Source organism: Solanum stenotomum, chromosome 11 (assembly GCF_019186545.1).
Source record: "Solanum stenotomum isolate F172 chromosome 11, ASM1918654v1, whole genome shotgun sequence".
In the NCBI taxonomy this organism is placed as follows: domain Eukaryota; kingdom Viridiplantae; phylum Streptophyta; class Magnoliopsida; order Solanales; family Solanaceae; genus Solanum; species Solanum stenotomum.
The window spans coordinates 1,283,048-1,296,666 of record NC_064292.1 but is presented as its reverse complement, the minus strand read 5'-3'; the positions used below and the strand labels follow the sequence as shown (position 1 = coordinate 1,296,666).

The 13,619-nt window shown below is 31.1% G+C and overlaps 1 pseudogene; it reads right to left on the bottom strand.

The window, feature by feature from the left end:
* Positions 1–111: 111 nt before the first annotated feature.
* Positions 112–1,201, bottom strand: LOC125845164 (dehydration-responsive element-binding protein 1A-like; annotated as a pseudogene).
* Between the last annotated feature and the right edge of the window lie 12,418 nt (positions 1,202–13,619).

The window sequence follows — 13,619 nt, the reverse complement described above, 5'->3', positions numbered from 1 at the left end:
TATCCACAAACACTTTTAAATATTATTTCTGCTTAAAAAACACAAAAAATCAAGTTTAAGAACAAACTTATTTTTCGTAGAAAAACAATTTTTAACACATTTGGTTAAAATTTAGTAACTCCACAAAGACATGTCAATATCATGAGGTTCCATGCCATATATACATTGAGGAGGAGGTAGCATTAGCCCTTCGGCCATATTCACAAGTAATTCCGGCATGTAGAAAATGGCCTCTTCATCCATGAACAACTCATTATATTCCGTAAACTTTGGAACGACGATGTCTGGTATGACTTGTTCATCAATGGTAACTTCCTCGGAGTTTTCGCCCTCCGAGGATTTTGAAGGGCAAAATGCTTCAGTGGCTGCCTTGGCGGCCACTGAAGCAGGAATAGATAACCTCCAAGTTGAGTCAATGAGATATTGTGTGATCATTTGGTCATCATTAATGATAACTTCCTCAGAGTAATTTTCTCCCTCTGAGGATTCTGAATGGCAAAATGCTTCAGCGGCCGCCTTTTGAATATGCTTGGTGGCCGCTGAAGCAGGGATGTATAACCTCCAAGTCGAGTCAACTTCCTGAAAGTATTCTCCCTTTGAGGATTCTGACAGACGAAATGCCTCAGTTACTTCAGCAGTTGCCTTCTGAATATCCCTGGCAGCTGCTAAAGCAGGGATGGCCAACCTCCAACCTGAGTCAACAACATAATGATCATCATTATTAACAACAACTTCCTCAGAGTTTTCTCTCTCCAAGGATTCTGACGCACGAAATGCCTCAGCTGCTTCAGCAGCCGCCTTTTGAATATCCTTGGCGGTTGTTGAAGCAGGGACAGGCAACCTCCAAGCCGAGTCAGCAAAATTCAAACAAGCTGACCGGCCTTTAAGAGCCATGACTGCCACGTCATGAGCTCTAGCTGCCATTTCTGCATTGGGAAACGTGCCAAGCCATATTCTTGACTTTTTACCAGGTACTCTCACTTCACTAACCCACTTTTTGAAATTCTTCCACCTCACTCCCCTATAAACCGGGTGTCTAGTTTCGCGAAACTTCTTCCTACCTCCACGTTTTTTTGGGATTTTCGAAGCTAGTAACTACATGACTTCTTCATTACTATTATTAACAAACGTAGTTTGATGAGGTAGTAGTTGGTATAACTAGAGAAAGTGGATCAATATAGAAGTTACCAAGAATGTCCATTCTTGAAAATAATGAAATAGGAAATGAAAGTGTTTATATGATAAGTGAGTACTGTTTGGATAGTGTATATATATAAAATAATAATAATAAGAAGAAAAATAGCTTACAGTTGAGACACGAAGGAACACAGAGTGTTAGCAGGAGACAGGCTGCTAATAAGTACTATGGTGCCTCCACCAGTATACGTTCATTTTTACTCGTTCATGTTTGATTTGACATATTTATAAGAGAATTTTAGTGTTAGAGTTAACTACATTTTATTCATACTTTTTTCCAGATTACAAAAATTCCTTAAATTTGATGGAATCCGTATACATTCTAAAATGTCCCGATACATCGCGTCTCGATTTCGAATACATCGCTCAACATCCTAATACATCGTGTCTCGATTTTGAATACATCACACAACGTTCCGATACATCGGGTACGTCCAGATACATCACGTAAAGTGATGTATTAGAAAATAGGAGCGAATTTTTTTTTTAAATGGTGGGAATTTTTAGAGAATATGGTAAAATAAGTCATGTATTTAGATAATTTTTCTTGTTTATAATTAACTCAATCCGTCTAATCCATTCATGTTTGGGCGGGTTATGAATCTGCCTATCCATTTATTAGCTCAAGTTTATTTCAGTCCAACTCATTTCAACTCATTAAAATTGGGTTAATTTATTGCTCAAATTGACTCACGCCAAATCTTATCAAAATATTTTTTAAAATATATATTTTTGATTCGATATGCTATATAATAATAATTTTACTAGGTACTAAAATTTTATAAAAGAATAAATAAAGCAATTAAATTGGACAGGTGAGTTATAACACACAATTTAGCTTATTTTCATCCCAATTCATTTCAGCTCAAGTAACTTTTGAGAATTGGGCGGGTTACTAACTTGTCCATTTACTAATTCAACCCATTTTGATCCACATAAATTTAGCTCAACATGTCCATTTGACACCTCTAAATGTTTGAATTAGTAATGCTATAATATTAGTTATGTTGAGATTATTTCTTATGCAATATATGATTGGTGTATTAAAAATAACATGCATTGCATGATTTCTATAAAAAAATAGATTTGTTTACATACCCTCCACAAATATGATAAAAAGAATGTGGAAAAGATTTTGAGGAATAATTGTGTCTTTAATCAAAGTATCAAATTAATGCATGCATTAAAATTTTTGCGTTACTATTACTATAGATTTTCATGTATTAGTTATTTATAACTTAATACTCCCTTCATTCATTTTTAATTGTCGCATATTTTTACTTATACATAATTAAGAATGTGTTAATTATCAATGAGTTCCATCAGAAGGACTGTCTAGACATCCCCATTTTCACACCCTAAAACCTCTACTGTGAACAAATGAATTAATGGGAATATCATCGAGAAATATGACGAGATGAATAAATAAAATAAATATTTTAAAATAAAAAAATTAATCGAATCAATAAACAACACCAAATGAGAGGGTCACTATTATTATGGTTTCCCCAGGAAATGTGTAAAATGTGCTACCAATTATATTTTTCATTCATTTTTATTTATTCGTGTGTTAAATTTTGCATGTATCTTAATAAATAATGGTTAATATGAATATTTTATTATTAACTCTTGAAAAATGATTTGTAAAATAAGTAATTAGTGCTAGCTGAGTGTAAAATAGAAAAAAATAATTATTACTATCTTTTTTTATATAATAAAAGTGATAAATAAAAATAAAAATTTATTTTTGAAATAGTGGACAAGTAAAAATAAACAGATCGGAGATGTATATGTTATGAAGTTGGAAATTGGATTTTTTAAGTTTGCTAGTTGCTACTCCCTCTGTTCCATGTTAGTTTTCCACCATATTATAAATACATTAATTATTCCAAATTACTTGACATTACAAAATCAAAATAAAATTAAGGGATAAGGGTCTGAAAAATACTCCAATTTTGATCGACCTTGCTGTTACGATAACAAACTTCAAAAAGGACCTTTTACCCCCATGTACTATTTAATAGTACCTTTTATCCCCGTACTATTTAATAGTGTATTTTAAAGGTATATATGTGTCTACGTGGACATCATAAATATTGCATCATTTTAAATAATAATGTGTCCACGTGGGCACATATATACCTTTAAAATATACTATTAAATAATGCAGGGGGGTAAAAGGTCCTCCATAAAGTTTGGTATCGTAACAGCAATTTCGGCCAAAGTTGAAATATTTTTCAGACCATTATTCCTAAAATTAATTATTTTTTTCTCATTAGACTCTAACAATTTATTTTTAAAAGTGTAAATAAATTTGCTAGGTTAGAAGCTTGATCTTTTTTTTAAAAATAGATAATGATTTTGAGAACCTATTTGGAGTAGCATGTTGAATTTTGACCTATTATCTTTTGGGATATCGTGCAAAGTTGTATATATAGGTTGAACTCTTTTGTTTATTTATTAAATAATTGATATCAGAATAGACCGATCAACAATAAAAATTTTAAATTAATCAAATCAATAAATTTTGAATGTCAAAACTAAAAGAAAAGAGGGAAGAAAAGGGTCATTTTTTTCTACGATTGCCCCACGGTAAAGTGTGTACAATGTGCTACTAATTATTTTCATTTTTCTTATTTTCTTCAAAATTCCCCTTCAATGGACTTAACTTTTATTTATTTTTCAACTTTCATAGACTTATTAATAGTAGGAATTTGGTAAGGTCTCTTTCATTTTCCATAGTTTGTTGACTAAATTATTCTAAATTTCCATGTAACACGATTTTTTTTTAAAAAAATTATGTTTGATATTTACTTTGAATTCCACTAATTCGAAGTCACGTAAAATAATTTTTTTACTTTGAGAGATAAGGATATGATAGTAACATTATTATAGTTTAACGTGAAATACTCAAACTTGTTATATGTTAGAAATTATATATATGATATAATGTGTTACACATATAGTTATGAGATTTTTATATATGAATAATCAGTTGGAGTTACCACATACCTTTTTGGTCGATATATATAAACTATACATTAAATTTATATAGTTATACACACATTATATATGGATTATGCAAAATTATGGCTTACTCCAATTGAACGTTTGAATAGGTGATAAAATATTTATATTAGACACTTTTGACTCAAATTTTGTAAAAATAAATAAATTTGTGTGCGTTTTCAAACGTCCAATGTGTATATAATTAATAACATAAAATATGTTTTATCTTTTAATTATACATATCAATATTAATTGGAAAAAGCTTGAGTTTTACGACTTATTTAGTCAAATGCTTATAATTGAAAAAACTTACATATTTTAGATTATTAACTTATCTATATAATGGACGCGTGAGGACGCGTGCAAAAGTTTTTAAAAATTTCAATTGGAAGTATCTAATAAGAACACTTTATCGTGTGTTAAGGTTCTCAATTGAAACATGACGTAGTTCGACTATCTAAATGATATTACTAACAAGTTTACAAGACAATCATTATATTCAAAATGAAATTTTTTTTAATCAGGTCACTCATGTGGGTCAATCAAGATCTATATAAATAAAATAATTAATATGTATTTATTATATATCTAATATTTACAAAAAAGAAAGAAGGGGAAAACAATGGTTACGAACACACTACAAGAAATCATAATTGTTGTCACTAAATATTAGCTTTTGTGATTGCATTATAAATGGTCTCTATATTAAGTTTCACCATTATATTCTTGAATGTTTCTATTAAGAGTTAATAATTGTTATTTTCCTAACTGTTTTATATCTTTTAGTAATTATTAGTGGAGATTCAATCTCACTATGCTATAATCTAAGGCTAATTTCAAATATATACAATAAACTTATTAGTTTACAATAAATATAATTGTTTTCTATTTATATAAAAAATAGTCAAAAACCGTACAAAGTAATTACTCACTACATAATATAGCTTGCCAAAAGTCATAAAAAGGATACATTGACTATACAATATATCTCACATATACATGAGTTATACATTGACTATACATTATGATACACTCAAAAAGCTTAATATAGGTTAACTATCCATTAAGTATATAAAGACTATACATGAAGTATACTACTATTCAATCTCGATCAATTGAAAATCACATCTAAACAGTACAAAATTTTACGGCTTGTTGAATCTAATACTGTAATTAGAAAAATGTTACATATTTTAAATGATTAACTTATCTATATAATGGGCGCTTGAGAATGCGCGCAGAAGTTTTTCAAAATTTCAGTTGGAAGTATAGTAAAAACACTCTATCATGTGTGTTAAGGCGTGCTCAATTAAAACATGACGTAGTTCGACTATCTAAATGGCATCTACTGGCAAGTTTACAAGGCTATCTATGTATTCAACATGAAAAAAATTGAATCAGGTCATTCATGTGAGTCGATTCAGATCAACTTAAATAGAATAAGCAATATGTATTTATCATATATTTTATATTGTCTCTATTTTGAGTTTCACTATTATATTCTTGATTGTTTCTATTAAGACTTACTATTTTATAATTGTTTATCTTCCTCACTATTTTATATATTTTAAGTAATCATCAATGGAGATTTAAATCCACTATAATTGTAACACATCACTATTTGAAAAAAACTAGAATTAGAAAGAAACTATTTTTGGAAAGATTAAATTTGAAAATTTTGGCAATTTATGCTAAGTATGAGCTTTGGGTCAACTTCAAATGACCATAACTCGCAGATGAGTTAGGTGGGCTATAAGATATAACATGAAAGGTCTTGGAATCATCTTTCAAACGCCATTGAGTTTGCTAATTTTCGAGCTCGAATTTAAGAGGGGTATTTTGGTCTTTTTCTTATCCAATTAAGTTATTTCATTTTTAGTAATTAATCAGGGGTCTAAACTGAATTGGTTCAGTTTACGCACTCAAATTTCACGCTAGGGTTTTTAGAGAAAGAACTCAAGAGGAGAAAGGAGGAGAAAAAGTCAAGATTTCGTCAAGTTCTTGAAGGTTTTGTTGCGGATTTCGCCACGGGTTGATCCCTAAGAGGTATGTGAGCTCACATAGCGTTGGGTTCATTCACTCACACGCCAATCATATTAATTTCAGCGTATTTCCTTCCTAAAAAGTTGAAGATTTGATGTTCTTGAGTTGTGTTCTTGAAATTGCCTTAATTCTTGAATTAGATGGGATTGATGAGTTTCTTGAGATAGTCTTATCGATTTCAAGAGTTGTTTTGAGTTAGATTCTTGGGTACATGTATTAGGTAACCGAATCTAAAGAGAAATTGAGAAAAAAGAATTGAATTTAATCGAATTAAGATTAGATAGGGGCGGCTCAACGTACTTGGAGGCCTAAAGCGAAGTTTCAATTAAAGGCCTAAAATCTTTTAGCTAGCAATTATTATATAACTTGTTAACATTATTCTATAAGAAATAAGTTGACAAAACAGCTTATAAGCTTTTTTTATTTTATTTAAAAACACATAAAATAAGTCAATCTAAACAGGCTTGTAATTCACTTTATCCAAAGCATGATTTTTACTACTTATTCATATTTTTTATACAGCTCTAACTTACCTATAGCATAAAAGGAGTCTAGAAAATTACAGTGCGAGAGTTAGTGAAGTGAATGTAAGAAGACAAAATAATTTTTTCTTGATTTCTTCTATTTATTGAGGTTAAGGTGAATAAAATAATATATATATATTTTAAGAAAAATATATTTATCTTAGATAATTATTTTTTTCTATAAAAAAAATTAACACATAATTTATTGTGGTAAAAATTAGAGGCCCCCTAAAATTGGGGGCCTAAGGCATATGCCTAATTTTTATAAGCATTGAGCTGGCACTGAGATTAGAAAACAAGTTGAAAAATTCGTCGAGGTTGCCTAGGGAAGGTCTGGCGTGGCGTTCCCCAGATGCGCCAAAGGGATTGGGGCGGTCCGCCGATAGTGTGCCACAAAGTAGTCTCTGAACTTTAGGGGCTGGTGCCCCACGCCAGCAGTGTGCCAGGGTTGCCTCCCTGTAACGACCCTAAAAATGAACTAGTGAAACTAGAGCCTCACATGTGAGTTTGGAGTTGAGAATTTGATGAAATGATGAGGAATGACCGTGACGTCCGGAAACTAGTCATTTGAACTAGTGAGTTGTAAGGGTCAACTTTAAATGGTCATATCTTTTAGCTCAAAATGAATTAGGTGGACCTATACCTATCCAATTAAAGGTCTTTGAGTCCTCTTTCCAACGCCACCGAGTTTGCCCAATTCCGACCTTGGAGTAAAAAGTTATGCCCGAAATAGTGAAGCACTGTCCAAAAGGAAGAGTTTAGACGGGAAGGAGCAAAATCTTTTAAGTTAAGACTTTATGGGTCCTTAGTCTTTTTCCAAAATTGACCTTATGCTATTTTATTCTTTTCCTAGCAATTATAAGACCTTTTTATGACTTAATTCCTTTCATTTAAGTCACTCCTCTTAGAATTAAAAAGAAACCCATCTCCTTTCATATATTTCTCTTTAACTCAAGGAAGAAGAGGAGTTGGAGCTAGGATTGAAGATTTCGAGTGCTTCTTCTTTAATTTTCGTGGGGTTTTCAACTTAGAGGTATGGGGATCCTTATCCTTGATTATTCTTTCTTTCAAGGAACCCAATCAAAAGGTTTTCAAGGTTTTTCAAATACACACAAAAACCTATTTCGATTCTAGCATGAGTTCTTGCATAANAAGAACCCATGAGATTGAGTGAAAACCTAGATTTTTCATACTTTGAAGTAACTTAGATTTGGCTCCTTGAATGAAAAATTAGACAAGGATCAAGACCACCATACCTTTGCTATGATCTCCCACGAAATTTGATGAAGAAAGCCTTGAATCCAAAGCCCTAGCTCCCACTTTTTCTTCTTCTTAAATGGAGGATTGTAGAGAGGAATATGTTTTTAGGGATGGGAATGAACTAATGATATATAGGAAATACTATATGCCCTTTGGAAAAAAATTCGTCCAACACTTAGAAAAAAAAAGGGGCGGGTGAACAGTAAAATCGGCTACTGGAAATTGCCTTTCTCTGCCGGATAGACTTTACGAAAATGGGCATAACTTCTTCGTCCGAACTCCGAATGAGGTGAAACGAAGTGCGTTAGGTAGCTAACTCAAAGGGCTTTCCATGGATATATTATGGGTCACCCAATTATTTGTGTGCTAGGAGATATGACCCTCCAAAGTAGACCCTCGAAAAAGGCTTCACTTGGAAATTTCGGATTTTGATACGGTTGCTCTAAAATTTGGGTTAGACCCATTTCCCACTCAATTTGACCCCCTAAACAAGAATATGAAGTCGGATTTTCGAAAAACGAAATGGATCTTTGAATATACCGCTAAACAAGTTTCCGGTAACTTCCGAAGCACATTTTTAAGAACTTTTTGGGTCAAATTCAAATATAATCATTTCATTAAGTTCTCGACTCCAAACTCACATGTGAGGCTCTAGTTTCACTCTATCATTTTCCGAGTCGTTACAAGTAAGGTAGGCTATAAGATATAACATGAAAGGTCTTGGAATCATCTTTCAAACGCCATTGAGTTTGCTAATTTTCGAGCTAGAATTTAAGAGGGGTATTTTGGTCTTTTTCTTATCCAATTAAGTTATTTCGTTTTTAGTAATTAATCAGGGGTCTAAATTGAATTGGTTCAGTTTACGCACTCAAATTTCACGCTAGGGTTTTTAGAGAAAGAACTCAAGAGGAGAAAGGAGGAGAAAAAGTCAAGATTTCGTCAAGTTCTTGAAGGTTTCGTTGCGGATTTCGCCACGGGTTGATCCCTAAGAGGTATGTGAGCTCACATAGCGTTGGGTTCGTTCACCCACACGCCAATCATATTAATTTCAGCGTATTTCCTTCCTAAAAAGTTGAAGATTTGATGTTCTTAAGTTGTGTTCTTGAAATTGCCTTCATTCTTGAATTTGGATGGGATTGATGAGTTTCTTGAGATAGTCTTATTGATTTCAAAAGTTATTTTGAGTTAGATTCTTGGGTACATGTATTAGGTAACCGAATCTAAAGAGAAATTGAGAAAAAGAATCGAATTTAATTGAATTAAGATTAGAAAACGAATTGAAAAATCCGTCGAGGTTGCTTAGGGAAGGTCTGGCGTGGCGTTCCCCAGATGCGCCAAAGGGATTGGGGCGGTCCGCTAGCAGTGCGCCACAAAGTAGTCTCTGAACTTTAGGGGCTGGCGCCTCGTGCCAGCAGTGTGCCGGGGTCGCCTGCCCCCATCCATTTTCTGTCGTTTAGCCCGTCTGAGTCCCTATAAAATGTACTAATACTTTCTATCGATTCTAACTACTCTAAATGACTTCTAAACATCTAGAAATCATCCATAAACATGAATCATAACCTTGAATCCATAAATTCAAATTCAAGGAAAGTTAAGAGCCAAGTCTAGAGAGTTCTTAGAGTCTTTTCAAAAGTCTTTTACAAATGTTTTAAACTTGTTTTAAGACTTGAGCGTTTAGTTGAGTAAGAGTAAGAGTAAGAGTGAAGTGCATTTTCTTAAAAGATTATATTGGAACTAAGTATTCCCAAAGAGTAAATGTTTTCACATCTAAACAAGAGAGGAACCACCGATTTCCAAGAGAGTTTTGAGCTAGTTTTTAAGTAATAATCTCAAACCACAGAGAAAGAGTGGGAGTAGTATTGAGCACCGATATAGGAACGAGTTCATAATAACTCAAGTCTCCATAAATCATGTAGCCAACGTGGGTAGAAATGATCATACTTTTTAGATGATTCCTTAATGTTTTTAAGCATAGCTTAGTGAATCCACTTAGTTGAGGCGTTCTATATCCCGGCAAGTTATAGGACAATTCTGGCAACGTGGGCAAGACATTGTATCATCACATAACTCATAGTGATGGTTATCGGTTAGAGAATCTCCCAAATAGAGTTTATTTTTGTATTCTTATATACAATTGAGATATTATTGTATTTTCCAATACTTTGAGATGTTATTTACTGTTTTAAATGTTTTATAAGAACTGCATCTTTATTGTTGTTTATTTCTGCATTGAGTTGAGTGTCCATGAGTTGAGTAAAGCTGAGGTAAGAGTTTCTTTCAGATTCCAGTTCAAGCGCATGTGTTGTTTAGATTTCTCCTCACATGCTCGTACATTCAATGTACTGATGCCATTTGGCCTGCATCGTTTTATGATGCAGATACAAGTAATCAAGATCAACATTCAGCGCTTCGTTGATCCAGTTGAGCATTTTAGAGTCTTTTGGTGAGCCTCCTTGCTTTTCAGAGGATATTTTTTTATTGCTTTGTTATTTCAGTTGTTAGGATGATCGAGGGTCTTGTCCCGACATCCCTCATAGTATTAGAGGCTTCATAGATAGATAGACATTAGTAGTTCATTAGTCTTATGCATTTTAATTGTTTTGATTGTAAGACTTGAGTTGCCTTAATGGCCAGTTGAATGTTTCTTTACAACCTTCTAGTTATTTCATGAATTTATCTTGTTGAGTAAAGTCTTCCGTTGAGTAGTAAGCCAGGCCAATGGTTCGCTTGGGGCCAACAATGGTTCTCGAGTGCCAATCCAACCCAGGGTGTAGGTTCGGGGTGTGACAATAATATACTCTATAACGAATCATCAGTATAACTATTGACTTGTCATCTTCTCGTATAACTCAAACAATTTTTGATTAGTTGAAGAGTCTAAAGCTCTACCAAAAGAATATTTTCCTTCAAAATATAATTACTCTCTTTTGTATAGTGAATAAGCTGAAGACTTAAAATGTTTTATTGTCTTAATTATCTCTACACTAACCTCAAAATATAAATACAATATAACACTTTTCGTCCACTTCTAATCTCTTTTCACTATTCAATACAAGGAAGAATACATCCTTATGTAGGTGTATAATTTATTCCGCACACGAACGTAGATAATCATTTGAGGAATAGTTGGGGTAATTAATAAAAGATAACGAGAAGAACATGTCATTGTGGCTACATTAGTTACAATAAAACTTATATATATATTTAATTATTTTCATTTATTTATTTGTAAAATATTCATTTCCCTCTCCACTTTATTTTTTAAATATTTTTTTGTCTTTTCATTTTAAATTATTTTGAAGAAATTATGTATATTTTATAATAACAAAATCTTTTTAAAAAAAACATATGTCATTTTATTTTTAACGTTTTTTAAAAATATTTTATATGATTTTCTTCACTTATTTTTACATCCATTTGAGATTAAATTATTTTAAGTAGAAGATATTTGGAATTAAATTTAAAACCAAATCAAAAGGAAAGACAAAGAAAATAAAATGAATAAATAAAATCAATAATAATAAAGAAAAAGAGAGAGAGAAAAACAATGAATGAAGTTTTAAAAAATTAAATAGAAGGCAATTTTTTTTTAGAAAATCCTTGTAGTAACTTGATTTAAATATAAGATAAAGAAAATAACAAGATTTTTTATAAAGGAATTAAAAGATTTTTTTTTATATAAAAAACAATATATATCTATCATATATTTAATATTTACAACTAAAAAGAAAGGGTAAAGAATGTTATATCTCTGATCCAATTAACTAGTCACATGCAGTAAATCACATTTGTCCAATGCGATTTACGCATTATAATAAAGCATATCTATTGCGACGACATTTAGTGGCGATTCAACTTATGGCCACCAAAGTATTATCTTCCATTTTTTTTTCTTTTTATCCGGAGTCCAGTATCCACGTTAGAGCCTAGCTAAATTTGAATTTGTGTAGGAAATCTCATGTTGGTAGGTAAAGTGCTCCCAAAGTATTACTTTTTGCTATTGCATTATATGTTGTCTCGATATTCAGTTTCATTACAATATTTTTGATTGTTTTTATTAATTTTATTAGAAGAAGAAAAATACTATTTTTATAATTGTTTATCTTCTTCACTAATTTGATTGCATAATTTTATTAATAAAAATATCGTTACATAATTATTAATGGAGATTCAAGTCGACTATGGTATAATCTACTTCAATCATGAGTATAACTCTTGATTTTCCCCTTCCAAAATACAATAGTATGACAACATCATATAACTCACAATTTCAGATTAGTTAAAGCTCCACCAAAAGAACTCTTTCCTTCGACTTATAGTTTCTCTTTTTATATAGCAAACAAGTTGGAGACTTAGATTTATTTTCCTTGTTTCAACTATCTCTTTCGCTACACTAACCTCAAAAAGTAAATAAAATATAGTACTTCTCATCCACTTCTAATCTCTTTTCACTATTCAACCATGTATAATTTTTGAGGATTAGTGGAGCAATTAATAGGAGATAACTAGGAGAACATGTTATTATTGTTATATGAGTTACAATTGATCATGCCACAACTTTCTACACTTTATGCCTACTAATTATCGAGCATTTAATAGTTTAATTTCTAATATTAAAATGCACAATAATACCAACTCAATTTTATTTTTATATATATATATAAATAAAAATAAATTTGACATATAAACTTTTGTGTCCACACGTAATTAGGAAAGGGTTGCTATTAAATACTCAGCCTAATTAGTCCAAAGTACTATTGTGATTTGAATGGTATACAATTGTGTGATTTGTGGAATTTAATACTGTAATATTTATTCATACTTTGTATATATAATAATAACTAGTAAAATTACTCGCGCTTTGCGCGGGAATTTAATATCACGGAATGTATAAAATAATACTTAAAATCTATCCGGCATTAAAACTAAAACACTATATTATCTTACATAAAAGGTTACGTAGTAACAAACATTAATAATGTAAAGGAAAATGAATATTATTACATCTTATCATTTAGCTTTAATAACATAAGCATAAATTATAAATTAATTATTGTAAAAATNACTAAATATTTTTAAATATTTAAATATGATCCATAGTTTGCATCAAATTTAACTTGTGAATTTGGTAGACTTAAGGATGGTTTAGTATCAGAATGAGATAAATAAAGTTATTCCATAAATAGAGATATTTTATGAGATTAATTGTGCACATATAAAATATAATAATTGATCCCATCATTATAGAATAAATGATGGGGTAAATAATCTCAGAACTAATAATTAACATCCTTAACTAAATAAAGATAAATAATCTTACATTTTATTCTAAAACTATCATCCTCATTCCTCATACCAAACGAGCTCGTTTGATACGTGAGATAAGACATAAATAATCTCAAGATTCATTTTAAGATGGGTTCATCCCATATTTAATTGAAGTAAAATCGTAGGATAACTATCAAAAGTAAAATAACAATTTCGAAATAACTAATCTCGATATTACTTATTCCTCAACCAAACAAGCTAAATTATTAATTTTCGAGAAATTTGAAGGATAGTTTAACACAAAGATAAGGGCATTTT